Source organism: Limulus polyphemus, unplaced genomic scaffold (genome assembly GCF_000517525.1).
Source record: "Limulus polyphemus unplaced genomic scaffold, Limulus_polyphemus-2.1.2 Scaffold603, whole genome shotgun sequence".
Taxonomy (NCBI): domain Eukaryota; kingdom Metazoa; phylum Arthropoda; class Merostomata; order Xiphosura; family Limulidae; genus Limulus; species Limulus polyphemus.
The window spans coordinates 217565-239753 of NW_013666213.1; positions in this window are offsets into that span (position 1 = coordinate 217565).

A 22189-nucleotide genomic window follows, 5' to 3' on the forward strand; every position below is an offset into this window, starting at 1 on the left:
AATTCATGTGAATATGACTGAACATTTTCATTTTTTTCTGAAAAGATAGTGTCTATTTACTTGTGACCACGCTGTGTATTTTCTGTCTCTCGAAAGTAAGATGGCTGCCTCAACATGTTCAGATAAATCTTGTTGCCTGATTTGTTTTTGAGAACTAGATGTATTATGAGGAAAAAATAAAGTGTTCTGAACATTATCTATCTTAACTTTGGTCTCAGATGTTTATCATTCTTCGAAGGTAATTTAATTTTCTTCTATGTACAATTCGATAGATAAGAAGTACTGATGAATTTTTTATTGTTTGTTTTGCGCCTGCTTAATGCTGGCTATTTTCAAGTTCAAATACGTTTTTGAACTTTGTACTTATCGAGTTGGACAATACTTCATGTTTGTATTTATGGCACAAACAATTATGGTTATCTGCCGCCATCCGTAACTTTGAACTACTGGTCAGATGGAAGGCAGCCAATAAGCAACACCCTACCATTTACCATAGGGGATTTGCTGTCACTTTTATAACTCACATACAGACTAAAATGGAGGAGAGTACTTTTTTGTATTTCAAGTATTCGAACTCGGAATACCAGCTAAAAAATTCCGAGCCCTACCACGGGAACAACCTGCCCCATTAACAGAAAGAAATAATGTAATTTGGTAGTAAAACAGGTAATCAGCCATTTGTTTTTGTCATACTACTAAGGTAAAAATCATATCAAGATAAATGGGATATTTTGAAAAGATTAAGGAGCTAGTTGATGAACTTTATGAGAAAAAATATGGGGTTTCATTTTACGATCAAAACCAGAGAGAAAAAGCAATATATATATATTTCCTAACGTTATAAAAGAAATATATTTTCTATCTCTCGAAAGTAAGATGGTTGCCTCAACATGTTCAGATAAATCTTGTTGCCTAATTTGCTTCTGATATTGCACTGAGTCAGGGAAGTTTGAAGTGAGTTATTTGTTTCCTGGTGGGCATTGTATTAGAAGTGATCCCATCCACATTATTACTATACTGTTACTTGATAATACGGTTGTCCACTAACTTTGGTGGTATTGGGTCCATGCTATCATAAGTAGCATAATTCCCTCAACTGAGTCCAGTATTTATCAAGATAAATGGGATATTCTTAAAAGATTAAAGAGCTAGTTGATGGACTTTATGAAAGAAAAATGATACGGGTTTCATTTTACGATAAACCCAGAGAGAAAAGCAATATATATTTCCTAAATTTATAAAAGAAATAATTTTAAATGAAACATACATCATCCGGTGAAATACGATACACATCTAATATTTTATATAATAAAAAATACACTTATACAATAAATGAAAAGTTTTTGTTATATATTATATATTGTTAGGCAAATAAAATATATGTTTAAATTAGACAACGAATTATTTTCGGTTAATTGTACTGATATTACTGAGGGATATAACAAAGTTTCTGACAAAACATATTGAGGAAAAAATCTTCAATAAGAAACAAAACAGCAAAAGTGATTATTTACCGATAGAATGTTAGTTATTTTTTCGACATATATATCAAGGACTGTTTAACTTCGAGTTTTAACAAAGCGTTTTTCCGAGTTTTAATAGACCTTTTATTTAAGTAGAAACGAATAATTCTTAGAGACAGACTTTATTTAAGTTAATTTATATATGAACAATAATAATGAATAGTATATTTTTAAATTAATGTCTACATAGAAATATTTCCAAATATATAGAAGAGAAAGCTAGATTCATTAAACAGAAGATCAAACTAACAGAAAATATAATCAGCTATCAAAAATGCCGACCTATATCAAATATTGTTATTGCTGTTGGCTTCGCAAAATCTTTCGCTACATTAGAGAGGCAGATAATTTTGAAATATTTAAAACATTTTAAATTTTGTATTGAATATTACAAATATATAAGAGTTCTATCTATCAATATTGAATCTCATATTCTTTTCAATAATGATTTAATAATGGGATACCTTAGGGTAAAAAGAAAGTGTCTCAAACAAGAAGCTTGCCACTTCACTAGAGTTTGCACTCACAGATTTGTAAATTAATCGAAAAGTCCATTTTTTATGCCAAATACACTGTCCATCTGATGTCTTAGGTGATTTCCTAAACCATATTATGTGTAAATGTATTAATATCAATGCTAGTCCTTAAGACAACAGGAGTTTTCTGATTCTGAAAGAGTTCTGACAGTGAGAGTCTAACTGACAGTAGATTCTTTATCAAATGTTTTTTTAATAGTTGTTTAATAAGGACATTTGTCATCAATAGTGACAATTAAGTGGGAATATAATGAAACTAGAATCACTAACAGCTAGATACCAGATCATATCGATTCCTTCAATATGGTCATGATTCGAATTTTCACTTTTTCGAGTAGGACCTCAATATTTTCATTCAAGTGCTAATAAAAGAAAAGGTGAAAAACGACTCATTATCTTACAATCTCAGCGATTAATTGTCAACAGTGTGGGTTTTAAAAGTACTAGTGAAACCATGATTCCCAATGAGCATCTGGTTGTCGGATGACTTATAACAAATTTTGTATTGTTCTACGCAAGTTAAAGTTAGAGGTAGTCAAAGCCTGTCTGTTATTTAAGAAATCACTCAATTAGGACAAGGTACGACGCCTGTTGCACTTAAAGGCCTGCCATGCATTATATCTCAGTTTGTTACAAAGGCTTAGTGGATATAATTTCTCCCAGTGACAGATGTCTTTGTCTTTTTATTCCCACTGTTGATAGACCTTAATGACAGACGCCTTTCAATAGTCATTCAAGGCAATAGGCTTGATAGGCACCTACTATTAAAAAGATGGATGAACAAATATCAAATACCGATACCAGATTGAATTTTAATTTTTCTCTAATTATGCAGTTTTCTCTGATCAGAAGTTAATATCAATTCAACGCACATTATATATATAATATTCTGTTTATCGAAACTAATTGCTATAAGTTAAGATGTTTTCGAATGCAAATTAATAATTTTCTTATTATTCAAGTATTTATTACCTCATGGAATTTCTGAGGAGGTTTGGGACAATGTATTTCAAGAACGTGGAATTAGTTTCTCCTAGAACACCCCCCCCCTCAATGGCACAGCGGCAAGTCTCCGGACTAATAACGTTATAAATCGGGTTTCGATACCCGTGGTGGGCACAGTACAGATAGCCCATTGTGTATCTTTGAGCTTAACTACAAACAAAGAAAACTCTTAGAGCAAATAAAATCCTTAATGCAAGAATATTTTTTGAGCTAATGAAGAACAAGAGAAATGTGATCCATTATTAAACTTCGTATTAATATTATATATTATATTAATACTACATATACTAGAGAACATTTAGGCAATTTAAAATATGGTTGTGACACATTTCGCATTTATTTTCATCAATTGAGAAAGTTCGGGTACATTTATAATGGTCGAATTAACAAGGTATTCAAACCTAACCGAATGGTTAGTGTGGACCTCATACAGAGCTTTTTAAAACAGTGTCTAAGTTTTGATGATGTGAAACCAAACGTCTGTAAGGAATGACAGCTTTTTGATGTTTCCTATGTGTTCATGTTCTTATATATAGATAAACGAATTTTTACTAGAGTTTATCTGGTTTACGTTGATGATTCCATTAGTGTATATTACTCACTTCTGAAGAGATCTGGCTTGTGCTGTATATCCCACGAAATCATTTCTAGCTCCCTTTTGTATTTCTGCCACGAAATTCCATAAATTCAAAGATATCTAATTTAATATATTTGTATCTTCAATAGATTTTTCTTAATTTAGGAAAATTATAGTACTGAGTCAGGCATGCATTCTTTCTTTTGGAGATTATTTTTTCTCTTCCTGCATCTATTATCTAAAACAAGCGTGATACTAAAATGTGTGAATTAACAATTCATGAGAAAAGCGATTTTAGATATACAACAGAATTCTAAAATATTAAATACGGAGGATTTATATGTTATATTAAACTATTTTCAATATGCAAATAAAGAAGTCACGTGACAACCATAATTAATATAAAGTCGAGGAGGAATGACATGTATCAGAACTGCATTTTGATCCCATTTGGGGAAGGTTATATAACATCCATTTTCAAAGAATGATGTTCATAAACTCAGGCCTTAATGATGTATTCAGATCGAATACTTAGAATTTCCATGATTGGAACATCATTATATTTAGCGGCATTGGAGGAAAAAGGAACATGAATCAACTCAGGACATCAAAACTATCCAGAAAGAGACCTGCAACACGTTGTAACACGTACGTGGTAATCAAAATCCAGCGTCCGGTAATAGATGAGAAAACAGAATATAAAGGTCAGTAGCAAAAGTTGTCCACGAGGCACAGGCAATAGTACGCAATATAAATCAAGAAAGATCTCTCTCTGGAAAAGTAACACAAGTCACGTGTACACAAGTTGTTTTCACGACATACCCAGGAAATGAAGATGAACTGTAGGAAAGTGTATGAACAGTACATAGCCTGAAAAAAGCGTCTGTACGTGGTGACACTTTACGAAGAGTATGCACTACTGTGCCTCAATAACTGTAACAAGTTTCATGCAATTTTCTACCAGTTAATGGTTGAGGAAAAGTTTCAAGAGAAAGAAAAATCAAGTTACGAAACCTTTTTGAAGGGATTCGTTATATTCACTGCATACTGCATCAGGGCAACTTGGATAAAAAGGTCCACATGAACTATGCTTACTATCAAATCAATTTTATAGACTCTCTGTGCCACACAGAAATATTGACTTTGTACGGAAACGTGACCTATAGGTTATGGGCTCACCAAGATAAGGCTTCCAATAATACGTCCCATTAATCGTTGCATATCTCAAGCAGCTGGAGAATTAAACGGGTATTCGTTTTGATCCCTATGAAAGCATGCCTCTCAACTCACCGGATGTAGGCCTACAGATTTCCGTGCAATAAAACTGTTGAACTGTGCTGAAAAACCGCCGTCCTCGTACACTAGCTGGATTATGAAAATCATCAGGGAGTTGTAGTGTGCTTTAGACACGACAGGCTATTGTCACGGTATACGGTCGTCAGATAGTGCATGAGTGAACGTGGCGACATAATCTGTAGCCATGTGGTGAAGCTTCAAAATCCTTTAATATAACATAATAAACACCTGCATAACATTTTGATAAGTCATAGTTCTTACAAGTTAGTTTAGTTTTAGTAACAAATGTATAACTATTTAAAATTTATACATTCTAAAAATATATTCATAAAATGTTATATTAATTATAAAATGATCTTGATGTAAGTAATTTTGTTAATAGTTGTTTTATAATTTATTTTCACGTACCACTTACATTACTTGATTCTGTTTACAAATTTACATTTTTTCATAAATAACGAGAGTAAATTTTATTTGTTCTATACTTACGCCTTTAGGAGAATAAACTCTCATTATGTCAACATAGAGTGTGATTATTGGAATCACACCTTCTTTTCTTAGAGTGTATGCTGCAGTTTTGCTATGAATGTCCATGTGTACGAGTTGTAGGTGCAATGTGACAATTTCTCTGCAGTTTCACAGAATTAGTCCTACCTCCAAATTAATTTCTTGCTTGCACACTTCATCTGGCTTCAACTGACAAGGTGTGACTTATATAACTTATTTATTGTAGTCTTCTTAACGCACTTGTGATCACCTTTGCTACTAAACCGACATCCCCACTCTAAAGAAAAAGTGTAAAATCAGTGAGTTTCTGGTGTTGTGGCTCACATTTTATTCATAAATTAAATGGCTAGACATTAATAATTTCGTTTAAAGATAAAACAAAATGTCAGATTTAGCGGTAACAGCTGTGTGGGTAATTTTACATTAGTAGTAGTAGTAGTGGCTGCAGTCTGAGCTTAGCCGATACACTAATCCAATTAATTTCTGGTACTACCAATTTGGCCTATTGTTCTGAAGGAGAGAAGTCGTTTTCAAAGTCGATACAGTCATGTTGGCACTCAACTTTTGCGCAGCTCGTTTTATCAGTAAAAGGAAATGAAAGTCATAACGATATCTGTTTAAGTGAGTAGACATTTTTCTGTTTAGATTATGATTTTTTTTTCTTGATTTTATTTTAATAAGTTAGTTTTCTCACCAGCATCATGAACATTGAGGAAATATTAGACAATTGGTGTTTCATGTCGTAGCATATCAGTATCAGAAATTGGAAGTGGTGATCATCTTAACTTTTGTAAATGAACTTGATCAACATATTATGGGCATTTTTTAGGCTGTTTTACAAATAAACCATGGTTTGTCGAAAGAAACAACGTAGTACATTCATCAACCGGAGCCTTCTCTCTGACCTGTATAACCTGAGCTATGTATTCGTAATGATTTGCTAGAGACCCTCAGATCCTCTTTGTTGGATATCATAGAGATACTTCAAAATAATTGACTTTGATGCTTTGAGTTCCCTGGTTCGATATAGATATTTAGCTATTTTTGTAGTTGAAAGCCCACAGTGTTTTTGTTTGTTTTTTGTATTATATCCAATTCAAACTGTGAGGAAGTGTTCACTTTCTACTGCAATAGCTAGGGTCTGGGTTGCTTAGTCACTTTTGTATTAATAATCTAGATAATGGCATGGTCATCGGCTTCGATCAAAATTAGGAAATTCGCTAGAGACGTTCTTCACCTAGCGTTATTAGTTTGAATTATTTTGCCTATTTTGAGTGCTTATTTGCAGCCTGAGTTCTGAATGTGCACCTTTTTAATTGTTAGTAGTTGAGACCTTCATGATAATGAGTTGACCTGAAAAACATCACCTCCATGTTCTCGAAGTTGATAAGCCTATTCAACAAGTCTACTCTAAATTTCTAGGGAAAAAATAAGATAATAATGTTTAATGACTGTGACTATCACAAGGAGCCTCTTTCTTCGTGTGAAGTAATTTATCTGTGATTGACTGAGAAAGATACTAACATAGGACACAGGCGTTTCTACTCCTGTCGTACATTTCATACAAAACTGATCATATGCAAGTATTACTAATACCAGTAGACAGGGCAAACGTATACCTACTCCCTTGCCTAGGGTAGGTAACCATTTGTTAGTAAGTAAATAAGCTTCTAAGCTTCCAGAATTGTTTGTTTGTTTTGAATTTCGCGCAAAGCTACACGAGGGCTATCTGCGCTAGCCGTCTCTAATTTAACAGTGTAAGACTAGAGGGAAGGCAGCTAATCATCACCACCCACCGCCAACTCTTGGGATACTCTTTTACCAACGAATAGTGGGATTGACCGTGATATCATAACGCCCCCACGGCTGAAAGGGCGAGAATGTTTAGTGTGACGGGGATTCGAACCCACGACCCGCAGATTGCGAGTCGTGCGCTCTAACTACCTGGCCATGCCGAGCCAGCTTCCAGAAAGCTGTCTCACATTCGTTATGGCAAATACATCTTGCATTTCGTTTTGTTAGCGTCATCGGAGATGAGATTATTGTGGTAGTAAGAATCTGACCACAAACCACCTCTAAAAGAAAGTAAACCCTATTAAATTCTACACTTTCTTTCTTTTGAGGAGAAGTTCTCGGTCTTGCACTACTTTATACTCTGTTGGACACGCAATAAGTTCAAACTATTCTATTTAAATTGTCATCAAGATATATATATATATATATTCCAAGAGTTTTAGATGAAGTCTGGTTAAGCTTAGAGATTCTAAAGAATGTTTAGGAAAATGTTTCCAAAATCAAATTATCGTCTACATGTACATTTATCCTAATGAAAACCTTTAAGGGTCAGTTGTTGTTGTTGTTCTTTGTAGTTAAGGACAAAGCTACACAATGGGCTATCTGTGCTTTGACTACCACGCGTATCGAAACCCGGTTTCTGGTATTGTAAGTCCGCAGACATACCACTGTGCCACTGGGTGGCTTAAAAGTCAGCTTTTCACTCTTTGAAATGTGGCAAAATTCATAAACGCACAAAAATTCGAATATAACAACATCTAAATAATTTTTAGTTCTCCACGTTCCAATTATGTCCTACCAAACCACTAGAAAATTGGTAAGATTCAGGATTCATTTTTGTATTATGTGATATTGCATATAAAAATTAAGAAGATAAGTAAGAGTAAACAAATAGCAGTTAAAAATTAACACCATTGAGATATTCTATTTTAAAAAATAACAAAATAAATAAAAAATGTTAATTTAAAAACCTGTAATTAGGTATCGTAAAAAAGCAAACAAGACTGGAGATATTGTAGACGTTATTTACTCAAAAAAAAAAAAACCCTATTCTGGCTCCATGTTATTACTTTGTTTGTTTGTAATTAAGCACAAAGCTACACAATGAGCTATCTGTGCTCTGCCCACCACAAGTATCAAAACCCGGGTTCTAACGTTGTAACTCCGCAAACATACCGCTGTGCCACTGGGGGGCATGTTGTAACCTACAATTACATTTGGTGGAATCAAAATAGGAATTTGTAGTTTGAGTAAGTAACGTCTACCATATCTCCAGCCTTGTTTGTTTACTTTTTTACCATCCCTATTTGCAGGTTTATAATTTTATAATTTTTTATTTATCTTTTTTGTTGGCTTTTTTATGCTTAATTATGGGCAAAGTATCATTGAATATGGTAGCTAACTTTTTACAGTGTAATGATACTAAACGCAGCTAATAGCTAAATGGTACGGTGCATGATGTAGCATTACTGTAGCTTTTGACTATTTTATCGCATTAATTCGAGATGTAAAATGTTAAATTGCAGCTGGAGATTATCATGGCGATTTGTTTGAGAATATAGTGAACATTTATAGTTTCTGTGTAATTACATTTTCTATATGTCTAGGCTAAAGCAAAATTTTCACAAAGCGCGTATAAAATTTTACTATTAGAAAAGCAGGCTTTTCAAATAAAACATATACATCTAAAAATCGCTGAAATAAACCTTCGTGTCTCTTGAAGTAATTATTCTAAGAATGTTTGTAATAAATTTAATATTATGTATATTCATCTATTTCTACTCCTTCACTTCATACATAATATACGGGGTGACTCCCTAAGGATACTGATTACAGTCATTTAATTTTCATCTATTATTGGCTGGTTAATTCCTGTTTCACCCTGTACTTAATCTTTTGGAAGGAACACCATATGTATGTAAGAAAGCTAACTTCAATGGGGAATGATAATATTGTTTACACTAGAATTATATTTTTTGGCTTACCTAAAACATAGAAGAAACAAATCGACTTTTCAACACCCCTACGACCTCGCAGTACCTTATTTAGTATTCTACGAAACGTTTGGGTGCAATATACCAAACTGTTTTGACAAGATTTTCTTTTCATTGTACGTCTAACGTGTGTGCTTTTTTGTGTGCATTTTTATGTGTGTACAGCCTTACCATTTAATAATAAGGGTTTTAAAGTGTTGTTTGAACTGAATCTTTACTGTGGTGTTTTTTCCCGAACGTTCTATTAGGGTTTTGTGCAATTCTTTTCGATCCCTATTATGAATCACTATCGTAGTTCATGATAAAAATATAATTGTTCAGAAAATCAATATTTATATTGCAAGTGTGTTTAATTGTTTTCACATGTTCACACAAAACTGCTCAAAAACATTTCCGCTAGCCATCCATAATTACGAAGAAACAGACTAGAGGGAAAACTTTTGTTTGTTAGTAATTAAGCACTAAGCTACACAGTGGACTATTTGAGCTCTGCCCACCACGGGTATCGAAACCCGGATTTTAACGTTGTAAGTCCGCAGACATACCGCTGTGCTACTGGGGGGGGGGCGAAGAGAAAGCAGCTAGTCAACAAGACCCACCATCAACTCATAGGCTACTCTTGATGACCGAATAGTGGGATTTAGCTGTCATCCTTATAACGCATACATGACCCCAAAGTGCGGAATGCGATTTTGTTTGGTCAGTAACGGGACGGGAAAATTGGACCCACCGATCCATAGTGTGGCACATAACCACTGGGCCACAGTTTGTAAAAACGTGAGTAACAAGTGATAAAAGTATTTTAAGCACTGTTCTGAGAACTTCCAAAATTATACTTTATATCCTTGTGCATCTTATTGTGCAAAAAAAAAAAAGAATATTCAATAACTAATGCAAAAAAATTACCAAAGATACTTTATGGAATATGAGGTAAATATTGTTAAATAAAGTTAAAACCAGATAGCAGTTTTAATTTATTTAATAACTGTAGAACAGAAGTGATATGTCAACAATATCAAAATAAAATCAATCTGCCTTTATTCAGAGCCATCAAATACGTCTAAGCTTACCTTATAAAGTCTTCAAATTACCCAGATACCAATTGGAATTGAATATTATTACAGTGATAATAATTTTCCAATTTTAATATTTCCTTCTAAGCTACAAATAAAAACAGCGGAGAAAATCTTGGTCAAGTTGATTTCGTGTATGATGAATATTTGAAATATTTTCTGGTGGATCTGTTTTCTGCGTGAGTATTAATTAGATAGTTCCGCTTTATAATGGAAGAATAGATGAATCAGGAAAATTTCAAAGTAAATCTGAGCTTAGCTAAACGACTGAGTTTTAAGCTAAGAAAATAAATAGACTGAACACGCGATGTAAAGTTAAATACAACCTATTTAATATTATTGCAAAACAAAGAAACATAATGTGTGTCTACTTATGTAGCTGCTGTATAGTCGCCTTCGATTGGATTAGAAAATCAGTCAGGAGCTTTTATCTCTGGAGATGTCTTCTTTTCAACCAACTCACGCTAGAAACCTGGTAGAATTGATGTTAATAATCCAATGCTCCGTAATAACAGAAAACGTCGGATTTACCCATTAAAACGTGCATTATCGCATGGCTGGTCGTCCTTATATAACATAGTGAAGGATATAACCTCTAGATATCATATATTCGGCCAGTGAAAGGCATTGCTGTTGATGACTTGTTCTGCACAATGTACAAAGTTGCAGCAATATCCTGCTGGCTAAAAAACAACAAAGGAACAAAAGCAAGTAGAGCGAAAACAACTCAATGTTTTTCTGGACTGCGTGTTTATGTTAAAACTACACGAAATCAAGCTAAACAAAAAACGTTTAAAATTTCTATGTTAATAAAAGGAGACATAACAGGTGTAATATATCTGCATATTACACCTTCATGAGAGACAAAGCTTCTGATAGTTTGTAACATACCGAAAGTGACTCATTACATTTAGTTACATGCCACAAAACAGTCTTTGCACAAAAAGGCATACGTAATGAAAGATGGCACTTTACTAGCCTGAAAAAAACATGTTTACACAAAATTACATATAGCAAAGCCATGGAGTTTATCAGGCCTATAATCATATGTCGCACAAAGCCACATTTGGTAAGCTTTTGTAATATATCAGCCTTCTTGGTTGTACCTTTGTACAAAGCAACGTCCAATGATTTACTTGCAAAGGTTATAATCAGTGATGTTGTCGCCGCACAAAATGATAAATGACAACTTAACTGTTTGTACTGTTTCAGTTAAAATAATAAATGACAACTTAACTATTTGTACTGTTTCAGTTAAAATGATAAATGACAACTTAACTGTTTGTACTGTTTCAGTTAAAATAATAAATGACAACTTAACTATTTGTACTGTTTCAGTTAAAATGATAAATGACAACTTAATTGTTTGTACTGTTTCAGTTAAAATAATAAATGATAACTTAACTGCTTGTACTGTTTCAGTTAAAATAATAAATGACAACGTAACTGTTTGTACTGTTTCAGTTAAAATGACAAATGACAACTTAACTGTTTGTACTGTTTCAGTTAAAATAATAAATGACAACTTAACTGTTTGAGTGAAAATGATAAATGACAACTTAACTGTTTGTACTGTTTCAGTTTCGTAATGAAGTGTTGGTAAAAGAAGTGGTGATGTTTGACTGCAGTCAGTCTGATTGATCAAAAAACAATAACTGCACCTCTACGAGCTACTCTAACGTTCCGTGCGTAGCTTGGTGGTTAACGTTCTCGGACTGTTAATCACATGATCTTGAGATCGTGTCCCGTTACTACTTTTGAAAATGAGCTCCTCATTTTGAAGCTGTGGGTGTACTATAAGATTGACGGTGGATGCTATCCTCTAGCTGCCTTCTCTATAGGCAGTAAAATCAAAATTATGAATAAAAATTATGTATCTTTGCAGGAAAAATATAAACAAGCAAACTATGACTATGTTTAGAAATTTACAGACTCATTTAAAGGATTTGAGTATAATCAAATTCTGGTCTCAAGTATATAGGGAGTTAAATATTCCATAAGTGAAACTCGAAAACATATTTAAGAGAAGGCAATATCAACCACAACTATCACGAACAACAGCAAACTGGGCGTTTGAAATATCTGTACACTTTACATCTATTGTTAGCTACACTGTATACCTTTTTTATAATTAGATAAATATGTAAAATATAATAATTTATACTTAAACTGGAATTCCAGCTAGTGTGGAATTATTTTCAAGTTGGAATGATAAAAAAATTGAAACATAAACATTTGCTATTGCTAGCTTACTTAGATAAATGAGTCAGTTGGTTGAAAACTATTTTATACTCTTTATCCTTCGGGGTCTGGCGGTGTAAAAGGACAATACACTTTTTAGTGCCTCTAATTTCCTATCTCGACATCCAAGTAACTTTATACGAATCAAAAACTCATTAGTATGTGGTAATAAAATAGTATAACTTGCTTCAAGATCACATTCTAGAGAGAATTGTCTAGAAAATAACTTCCGAATTCGAACGAAGTGCATTATTAATGTAATTCTTAGTAGGCTCCACCCGACATTAGAAAGCCGTTATCTGATGTTGTTATTGATCTGACATTATGTTATTACAATATAATGAAAACTGAAAAGCAGCCAGAGATTTCTTATATAAAACTAAAGCGACGACGGCAATATTACAGTATATAAATCTGACGCTTGGGTTAATAATTTTTGGGAAGATATCGAAAAGGTTTATTTCCAAGACGAAGTATTCGATTATCCCAAACTTTGATCTCATCAGATTGTCATTTGCAGGCCGGACTTTCACTGAAGAAAAAAAAATATATTATATACACATCAAGAAATGTGCTGCTTTTATTTTTTCAGGAAGCGAAACAGAATTTGCTTAATGTTAGTTCGTGTACTTTAGCACAAAATACAATAATACGTACAACCATAACTGTAATGAAGTGTCGTATTATAAATTATACCTATTTGGTAAAGTATGTAGTGGTTGTGAGGAAGCAAAATAAGTTAATATGACCAGAAAACACTAAATGGGGGAAAATACGGGCTTATGGTAATTCATTGTTTGGAAAGCAAAGTGGTAAAGTGGCGATGAAATATATTCAAACATTCATGTACAGTAAATTCATTATGTTTTATACATGGTTTCATTTCTTTTCATGTCTGTGGCTTCTGGTGAATTGTCATATTTACCCAGAAGATGAGAAAAAGCTTGTTTTAAGGGAAAATACTCTCTGTTGTTTCTTATTATCCATGAACTGCTTTCAGAAAGACAGATGAATTTTTTATGATTCAATATTAGGATGGATCTATCTAAATTAGGTGGGAATGATGGTGTTAATCTGAACAGTGAAGATATATGATCTAATGTTATTCTACTAGGGGTGTTCGTGGAAGCTCAACTTGATCTCCTAAATATTAGCAGAAGGGAAAAATATTTAACTGTAAGTACTTAATTCCATCAATGACAGGAAATGTAATACAGAGGCTACAAAAAAAAAAAGATACATCGACCAAACTGGTTGAATCTTGGGTTAGTACTGAAAAACAAACCCGTTGCCTAGGTCTTTTATTTATTTATAGAGGTCGGAAAATGTTGTTTTTTGTAATTGAAACAGCTAGCCAAAGGTCATCAGCTGATTCTGTAAATATCCAAAACATGAAACAATCGGTCACTTTCTGAAGCTTGTTTATCTCTTTCAATGTGATACGTTGAATTTTTTAAAAACTTGTACACACCGTTCAAGTCTAAAGAATCCACCCTTGGTGTAAATCCAGGTGTCTTACTTTGGACAACTGATAACTGTCTGTCAGCAATTCCAAAATTGTCTATTGAGAACAAATTTTTTATTTGACTGCTGTTAGGCATAAAGCTATAAAATGGGCTATATGTGCTCTGCCCATAGCGAGTATCGAAATCCGAGTTTTAGCGTTATAAGCCCTCAGACTTTCCGTTGAGCCACTGATAAGCTGCGAGTAAGTGACTTCTCCTAAGCTCATTACTGACTATGTTCACCAAATAAAAAAATACAGTTTTAAGTATAAAGTCAAGATTACCGATTATCCAATATCTGAGAGCATGGAGAACAAAAAGGAAACAACAAGTCAACCAAATTCAACGAAAACCCATAAGACAGCCAAATAGCTATAGAGGACACGGAGAAACTGATGTAAAGACAGATGAAGAAAAATAATTAAAACATACGTCTGGTCCAGCTTTACAGAAATAATAAGTTGAAAGGTAATCGATGCGAAAAGAATTAATAAATAAAAGTATTTTATCGATCAAGGTTCCATATATCAGAAAGAGTTACCTTAGACTTCATAGAGCATCTGTAAGTAATACTTGAACACTGAACCAGACATCATTGGAAGGACAGTAACAAGCATTTTGTTTCCTTCTACATTTCCATTGAGTCGCTTTAAACTTGTTCAATTTGTTACCGAAAACTTTATACACAATAATAAAGTGCCGGGAACTTCTTCATATTAATCTACAGCTCTATAGCATATACAGTTAGTGAAGCAACATAGATTTATAAGCTGCAGAGAATAATCAAACAACACAATACGACTAGAAAGTTTTTAATGCTTATGATTTATTACTCAAATGCTAAAAGTTTGTAAAAGTATTTCATTGTGACCTGTTTTTTTTTGCAGTGCAACTGACGAGGCATTGTCAATCCTAATTTTTTTTAATGGCAGTATTTGGATTTGGAATTTAAATTTCACTTCCGCATTATTCATACCAAGTAATATTTTTAAGCTTAGGACTAACTTAAAGTATGTATTTCAAAATTATTGTCGAAATATATACATACATAGTTTATATATTGTGCAATTACTTAACTAATACATACTTTTTGTTTTATCTTATAAATTGTGCAATTACTTAACTAATACATACTTTTTGTTTTATCTTATAAATTGTGCAATTACTTAACTAATACATATTTTTTGTTTTGTCTTATGTATTGTGCAATTACTTAACTAATACATACTTTTTATTTTGTCTTATATATTGTGCGATTACTTGGCTAGCATATACTTTTTGTTTTGTCTAATATGTTGTGCAATTACTTAGCTAATAAATACTTTTTTGTTTCATCTGTGCATTTTCCATTTTTATTTATCATAGAAGTGTAATATAATTCAAAATTACTTATGGTAACAAATATTTCCTTAATAAGACAAACTGTTTTAACGTTATGCTGCTCATAGTTCCATGACATCATACGATTCTTAAACCAAGAAAGGAAGATTGAATGACGTTAACGTGAATAAGTTTTACGTTTCATCAGGCCAAATGTACTGATATGCTACTTTCCGATATTATACTATAAAGTCTTATCCTAAGCTTAACGTGGTGCAGTTTCCGTAGGTTATTAAACTACCAGAAGAAAACTACAAAACATTTGTGATGATTGGATTGCTCAATGAAACCTATTCTATATAGTAAGAGGCTAAATGTTTGTCTATCGTGTCCTGTGTTCTAAATATCGTGTGAATCAGTTTGTTATGACAAGTCAGTTAATTTAATCAGTTACAGCTCATTACCTTTAGTAGATATCACACCATTTGAATTGTTTTTTTAACAAAAAGAACAGCAACAACAAAGCAGCATTTGAATTAATATTAAGTTAAGTGTATTTATCTGATTCAATTTACTGTAATTTTATATTAAATTTATATGAATCAGGTGATATATATTCAGCACTGATGGGATAGAAAAGTCAACTTCAGTGTATTTCTTTAAATTTTGCTAGCCTGTGTGTCTTGTTTTTATAAACACACACACACAGTGTTTATAATGAAAAGTTCACGAGTAGTGACACTCGATTTGTTAAGTGTGTGTTGTTTTTTATAGTTTATGTTGCTGTTACTTCTAAGTTTTACTTTTTCATCTGAGTGTTTCGAATGACGACTTGTTTTTGGAGAAAACTATAATATGGACAACATTTGGTAAACCTTTTTTTTTTGTATAGAACGAAAACTAGTGTATTTTTGTTTTCATTTTATTGTTTGTCAGCAAGATAACTTGATTACATATAAAACAGAATTGTTGTTGACAGATAACATTAGTGACCAGCCCCATAGATAATATAGGTCAAGTGTACAACGGACAGTGGTCATTCTTTAACTCTAATCAATTTCCAAGACAGTATGTGAATGTCTAACATTTGATGTCACTCCTAATGGAAGTTTTGTCTGGGTTTGTTTTTGATTTTCACTGAAAACGTGATTAGTGTCGCCTTCCCGATGTTAAATCTTTTTCACTATGAATTATGGTTGGTTGTTGAAGAAAGGAAACGATACTTTCTTTACGACGGCCAGTAAAAAAGAAGAAGAAAAAAAACCTCTTACTTACAATTCCACAAGTAAACTTCCGTTAGAAGTATTGTAGGGAAGATAGATACGTTTTCGTGTCCTTTCAAATCTTGATCATTGTAGACTATTATTATTTTGACCAATCAGTGTAAAAACAGTTAGATAAACAAAGCTTTTGGTTATATAATTTAGTCAGTTTGATTGGCCAATTTGAGGACAACCAAGTTTGTTAGACAATGTAAAAAAAGGTGATATATGAAAGTACAAATTCTGGAACAATAAGTCACGGAAACTTGAGATTTTTACAAATTAGTCTATATTGGTTTACGTTCAATATTAGAATTTCGTGAAAACGAAAAAACAATAATTGAGAAAGCATATTGCTTCATTCATTTATAACAGGCGTTAAAGATATTAAAATAAGAGAAAAATGAGTAATCACGATACTTTATGTAACTTCTCATAGACTCTTCAAATGAGTGTAATGAAACATTTGCAGTGAAAAGCGTAATATATTTTTAAAACTGTTGAACACAGAAGTGTAATATAAAACAATTATTGCTACATACTCACATTAGCTAATATTACATTTAATGTGTTTGGGTGTAATTAAATTACCCTTCCTGTAAGTTTGAATATTTTAATTTTGCTAAACAAGCTAAACATATCTGTAAAATAAAAATGTGAGCATTCTTTGCAAACATTTGCTCTAGCACAGTAACGGTTATTTCTCTGTTGGCAGAGTTGCGTGAAATCCCATGATAAGACATTTCTAGTTTTATTGTGATGCATACACTGCAAATAGAATGTGGGATAACATTTTTCCTTATTACTTATACAATAATCATTGAAGAATCATTCAATATTTTCCATTCTACATCGAACAAGTGGGCGAGTATGGCTATACACATATATATCTAATTGCATATGTCTTTAAATGATGCAAATGTTTTGTGGTGTTATCTTGTTCAACACCGTATAGATTGTTCAGTGCAGATATTTACCTGCTGAACCTTATAATCATCACTTGTGGGCACTAGTTGGGAACAAGTGCGCTTTGAATTGAAATACATCAAGGCTTTAAAAACGGATAAATCATAAAACGTACACTTCGAATAAGCGAAAGCAACAAACAAGTCTAACCTTAGTTAGGCTTACTTCATGTTCGCTATTTTGTTGTAGTCTACGGAAGTCTGTGTTTATTTGAACTTTAGGAGAAAAATAATTTAAACAACAAATTTTGACTATATTATCTGTTCTTTATTAGAATCGCAGTTGAAAAACTTTCAATATTTCACTTTAATGGGGAAAGTATCTATAAGTTTAATATATAAGTTATATGTATCACTTGTATTTACGGATTTTTGGAAATTACTCACTGTTTAATACATTGATTGCTACAATGAGTTTCTTTTACAACTTGTGTTTATGGATTATTGAAAATTACTCGTTGTCTAATTCATTGCTCATGCTACAATGAGTTTATTTTACAAATAAAATGACGATGATTAAATCAAAGAATGTTACATTTGTGATATTCATCCCCAAAATTCTGTCAGGTGGTGGGTTTCTCCGTGACTACTGTAGCGTAAGCAACGCGTACGTGGTTCTAAATGTAAGAGGATTCCGTGCATGTATTCTCTAGTACGTGGTTCTAAATGTAAGAGGATTCCGTGCATGTATTCTCTAAGCGATTAACTTGGACTCAGTTTTAAACGTGAAAACAACTTTGCAAAATTTTAAAACGTTGCTATGGGTGATATCGATTATTATTTGTACCCAATGGCCGTTTCTATAAATATATATATATGTGTGTGTGTGTTTTTCATTCGTAGTTAAAATGTTTAATAAGCCACCTTGTGTATTCAATGTAAAGTTGTATTCTATTTGGTAAGAAAGGTTTCGAACAATTAAGTCTCTATAGTGGTCACTCAACTGTTTGAAGCAGGGATGTATCACGCCGTGTAAATTTAGCACTTAATATTGTGGAGGAAACTTATGCATCACATTCTGAACACACATCAGAACGCACAAATTGCAGAAAAGCAATCATTTAAAAGAGCTAAATTTATTATTAAGACGAAAAAGTAAAAAATAATAATAACAGACAGCAAAGTTCGCACACAAAAATAGATGCATTACGATAACTGTATCTATGTAAAACATATTTATTCACACTATATAAAATATTAGCTGTATAGGAGGAACTTGACATTCTCATTTTGTTCTATTATGGCCAGTCTAAAGTACAATAAATGATACTTACCCGCCATCTTAATCTCGCTTTACGACGTAACGGAACCTTGGTGAACATCACGTGCCCTCGTTATCTGTGTTTCACATCACTAATAAACTGTAAACCATAATTAACATCAGAGAAAATCAACTAACTGTAACCAGTTTCTATGTCTAAAGTACAGACTGCAAGACTTGGGAACTAGTGCAAGGTTAAATTGAAAATAACTGACTAGCCTATATTCCCATGTGCTCTTTATCATTTGTTCTGCACTCATCGCCTTTCAAAAGTTATGGTTATGTATTTTATTTATGTAATTTTATTGGAATTATATCATAGAACATTCTAGAGGGAAGGCAGCTAGTCAACAACATCCACCGCCAACTGTTGAGCTACTCTTGCCTGACCGAATAATGTAATTTTACCATCATTCTTTTTAGGTATCCATGGTTTCAACATTAAAAAAATATTGTTTTTGCAGAAACGAGACTTGGATTCTTAGTCATTCTCGATTGGGTTTTTAACGCATCTGTCGAGTATACAATAACAGGGAACAAACATGTTAGGAGAGTGAAGAAACAATTAATATTATGTAGCTTGCATTTCAGTTTTGTAATATAGAGTTTAAGTACGTTGTATTGAAACGATTTAGGAGCATCCCTATGTCGTTACAGTTCATTTTACCACTTTTGATTATGCTCTACATGACGACTGCGTATCTTAACAATAGTTCTGCAAAAACTATCTATTACAAAAGGATCCAGCAATATGATTTGTTTTGTTCTGAATTTCGCTCAAAGTTACGCGAAGACTACATGACGACAGTGGATCTTAACAATAGTTCTGCACATACTTTCCATTACAAAAGGATCCAGCGTAATATTGTCATGTCTGAAGCATACCACTCCCTCCTTACTGCTTTCCACAAACCATCTAATGTACGAGGACGACGGTTTCTTAGCACCTACTTCAGTAATTCAATCGCACAGAAATCCATAGGCGATGTGTCCAGCGACTTGAACAGTATGTTTGAAAATGAATAGCATGAATATGCATTTCGTTCTAAATCTGCTTGAGGTATGTCTCATTTGCATGGATATTTTGTTGAAGTAAGTTGTTTACACATGAACTGTGTCACTTTTCCAGACGAGGATTTTTTGATTATGGTGTGTACTGTTGCTTGGAGTACATGGACAGTTTTTGTCACTGCTATTTGTAGTTATGGATTCTCACTTGTTACAAGATGCCGTATTTTTCTTACGATGACTGAGACACGACTTGTTACATGTCTCTTTATGGATGGTACTGGTCTCCCAAGTTGATCCATATTCCTTTGTGTTTCAACACTATTAAGTAAAACAGTTATCCCCGTCTTAGAAATTCTAAATTCTCGATATGAACACATCTTTATTAACTGAATGCATAAATATTTTGCATCAGAAAGGGCTATTAAATATCTTTCCAAAAAAGCGATCAGTTTTCGATGCCATCGCACTATGTAACGCCAAGCACTGTAGAAATATAATTCTGATATATACTGTTCCACTGCGACTATATATCGGCTGTAGTTGTCGTGTAATCTTGGATTTGCATATTCAAAATATTTTCAGTAAAATTAAACCCTCTGTATACTCGAATCACTCTTTGCTAAGAAATTAATATGCAGAATAAGAAATGTTGAAAATTTAGATATTTGTACAAAAAAACGTAACCGCTACAGCATTATTAGTAGGCACATAATTTATATACACTTTTTACACGGTCTTAACAATACTCATTCTAGTCCAATGAGTTTTATTAACTAAATTAAATGATGTGTCCAAACAAGTCTTTAATTTGTCTTTCTCAGATAACATTTTATCCCAATACTTCCACACTTCAACACTACATCTTGCGGTTGAATACTCCATATTTAACTATACTTCTTTTTTTTGGATTTTAGCAACAAACATAAATATTTTGGTCACCACCAGAATCAAGAGAACTATCATTTCTCAGCTAATACTTTTTATTTCCGTAAATCCAGACTATATGCAGGCTTTGACAATTTAAGGAGTATTTGTGTTAAACACACTTTAAAATAATGTCAAGGCCATGATGTGTTGCTCTAGGAGTTGCATCATCCTAGATTGTGTTCATTTGGATGACCATGCTTAAGTACATTTTTCATCACATTGCTATTTTCATTGTATCAAGCTTATGTGATGAACGGCATGGTCAATTTTTCTCCACACATCATGACTATCGTTTTCACAGACCCTCCACTGTATGTGGTTGTCGACTTGCGTTTAAGCAAGCTAAAGCTGCATCAGGAGATTTTACAGGTACGTGGTCGAAAGAGGTTGCTGTGAATCCAGTTTCTTCAAACACCTTTCTCATGAAAGTAACCATTGATCTAGAGGTGTGACTTGAAGCCTTCGACAGCTTCGAGTACTTGGTTATTATCTTGTTAATTGTTTTAGAAGATATGTCCAGTATCATCACAGTGACTTTTTAAGTCGAAAGATTCTTTTTCATAACCCTAACCTTCCCTTTGAAACGAAGACATCGCTGTGAACTGTCTTTGGGTGTGGTTGCAGAGATTATTTTTGTCAGTCTAAGCACCCTGCTGTTCACAATTTTAATTTTACCTGGCGTATATTAAAGGTTTCCTTCTTCAGAATCCCTGTTCTTTGGCTTGCTATAGGTTAGCAATCTCGCTATACAAATACTCTTTCTTTAAAAGAGTTGTATCTTAATTTTCTCTCCAGGCGTAAGACTATCTGAGGCGATATTGCACTTTGATAAAAATCAAATATGTGTTGCCTACGGCGTCACGTCTCGTACGTGCAGCAAGACATTATATTAGCGTATGTAAATATTTCTTATAAAGTTCAATTAGCTTTCTATGGAACATTAAAACTCGACCTCTAGTATTCTAAGTTAATATAGATTTTTGCTTAAAGATTTCAAACAATTCCTTTATCATATATTAGCTCTATTACATATACATAAATTTTATACCACTGTTTAAATTGCCTATCTACATCACGCCACACATTAAACCAACTCTTTTGGCCATAGTTTTCATATATAGAAATTTCTGTCAGATCGTATAGATTCAGATTTTCACACACAGATATAAAATGTTTGTAAATTGATTGGAAAGAAGTACTGGATAATAAGCTATTTTTAGGTATTTATCAAACAAGTGATTGGATATAGACTCCTCACAATAATAGTTGACCTGCTGCTGCTGTTATCTTCTTAGTGTTTCGAGATACCTTCTATAAAGCGTAAACAGGATAGATAAATGTGTGTGTCTTTTATACCAAAGCCACATCGTCTATGTGCTGTGTCCATCGAGG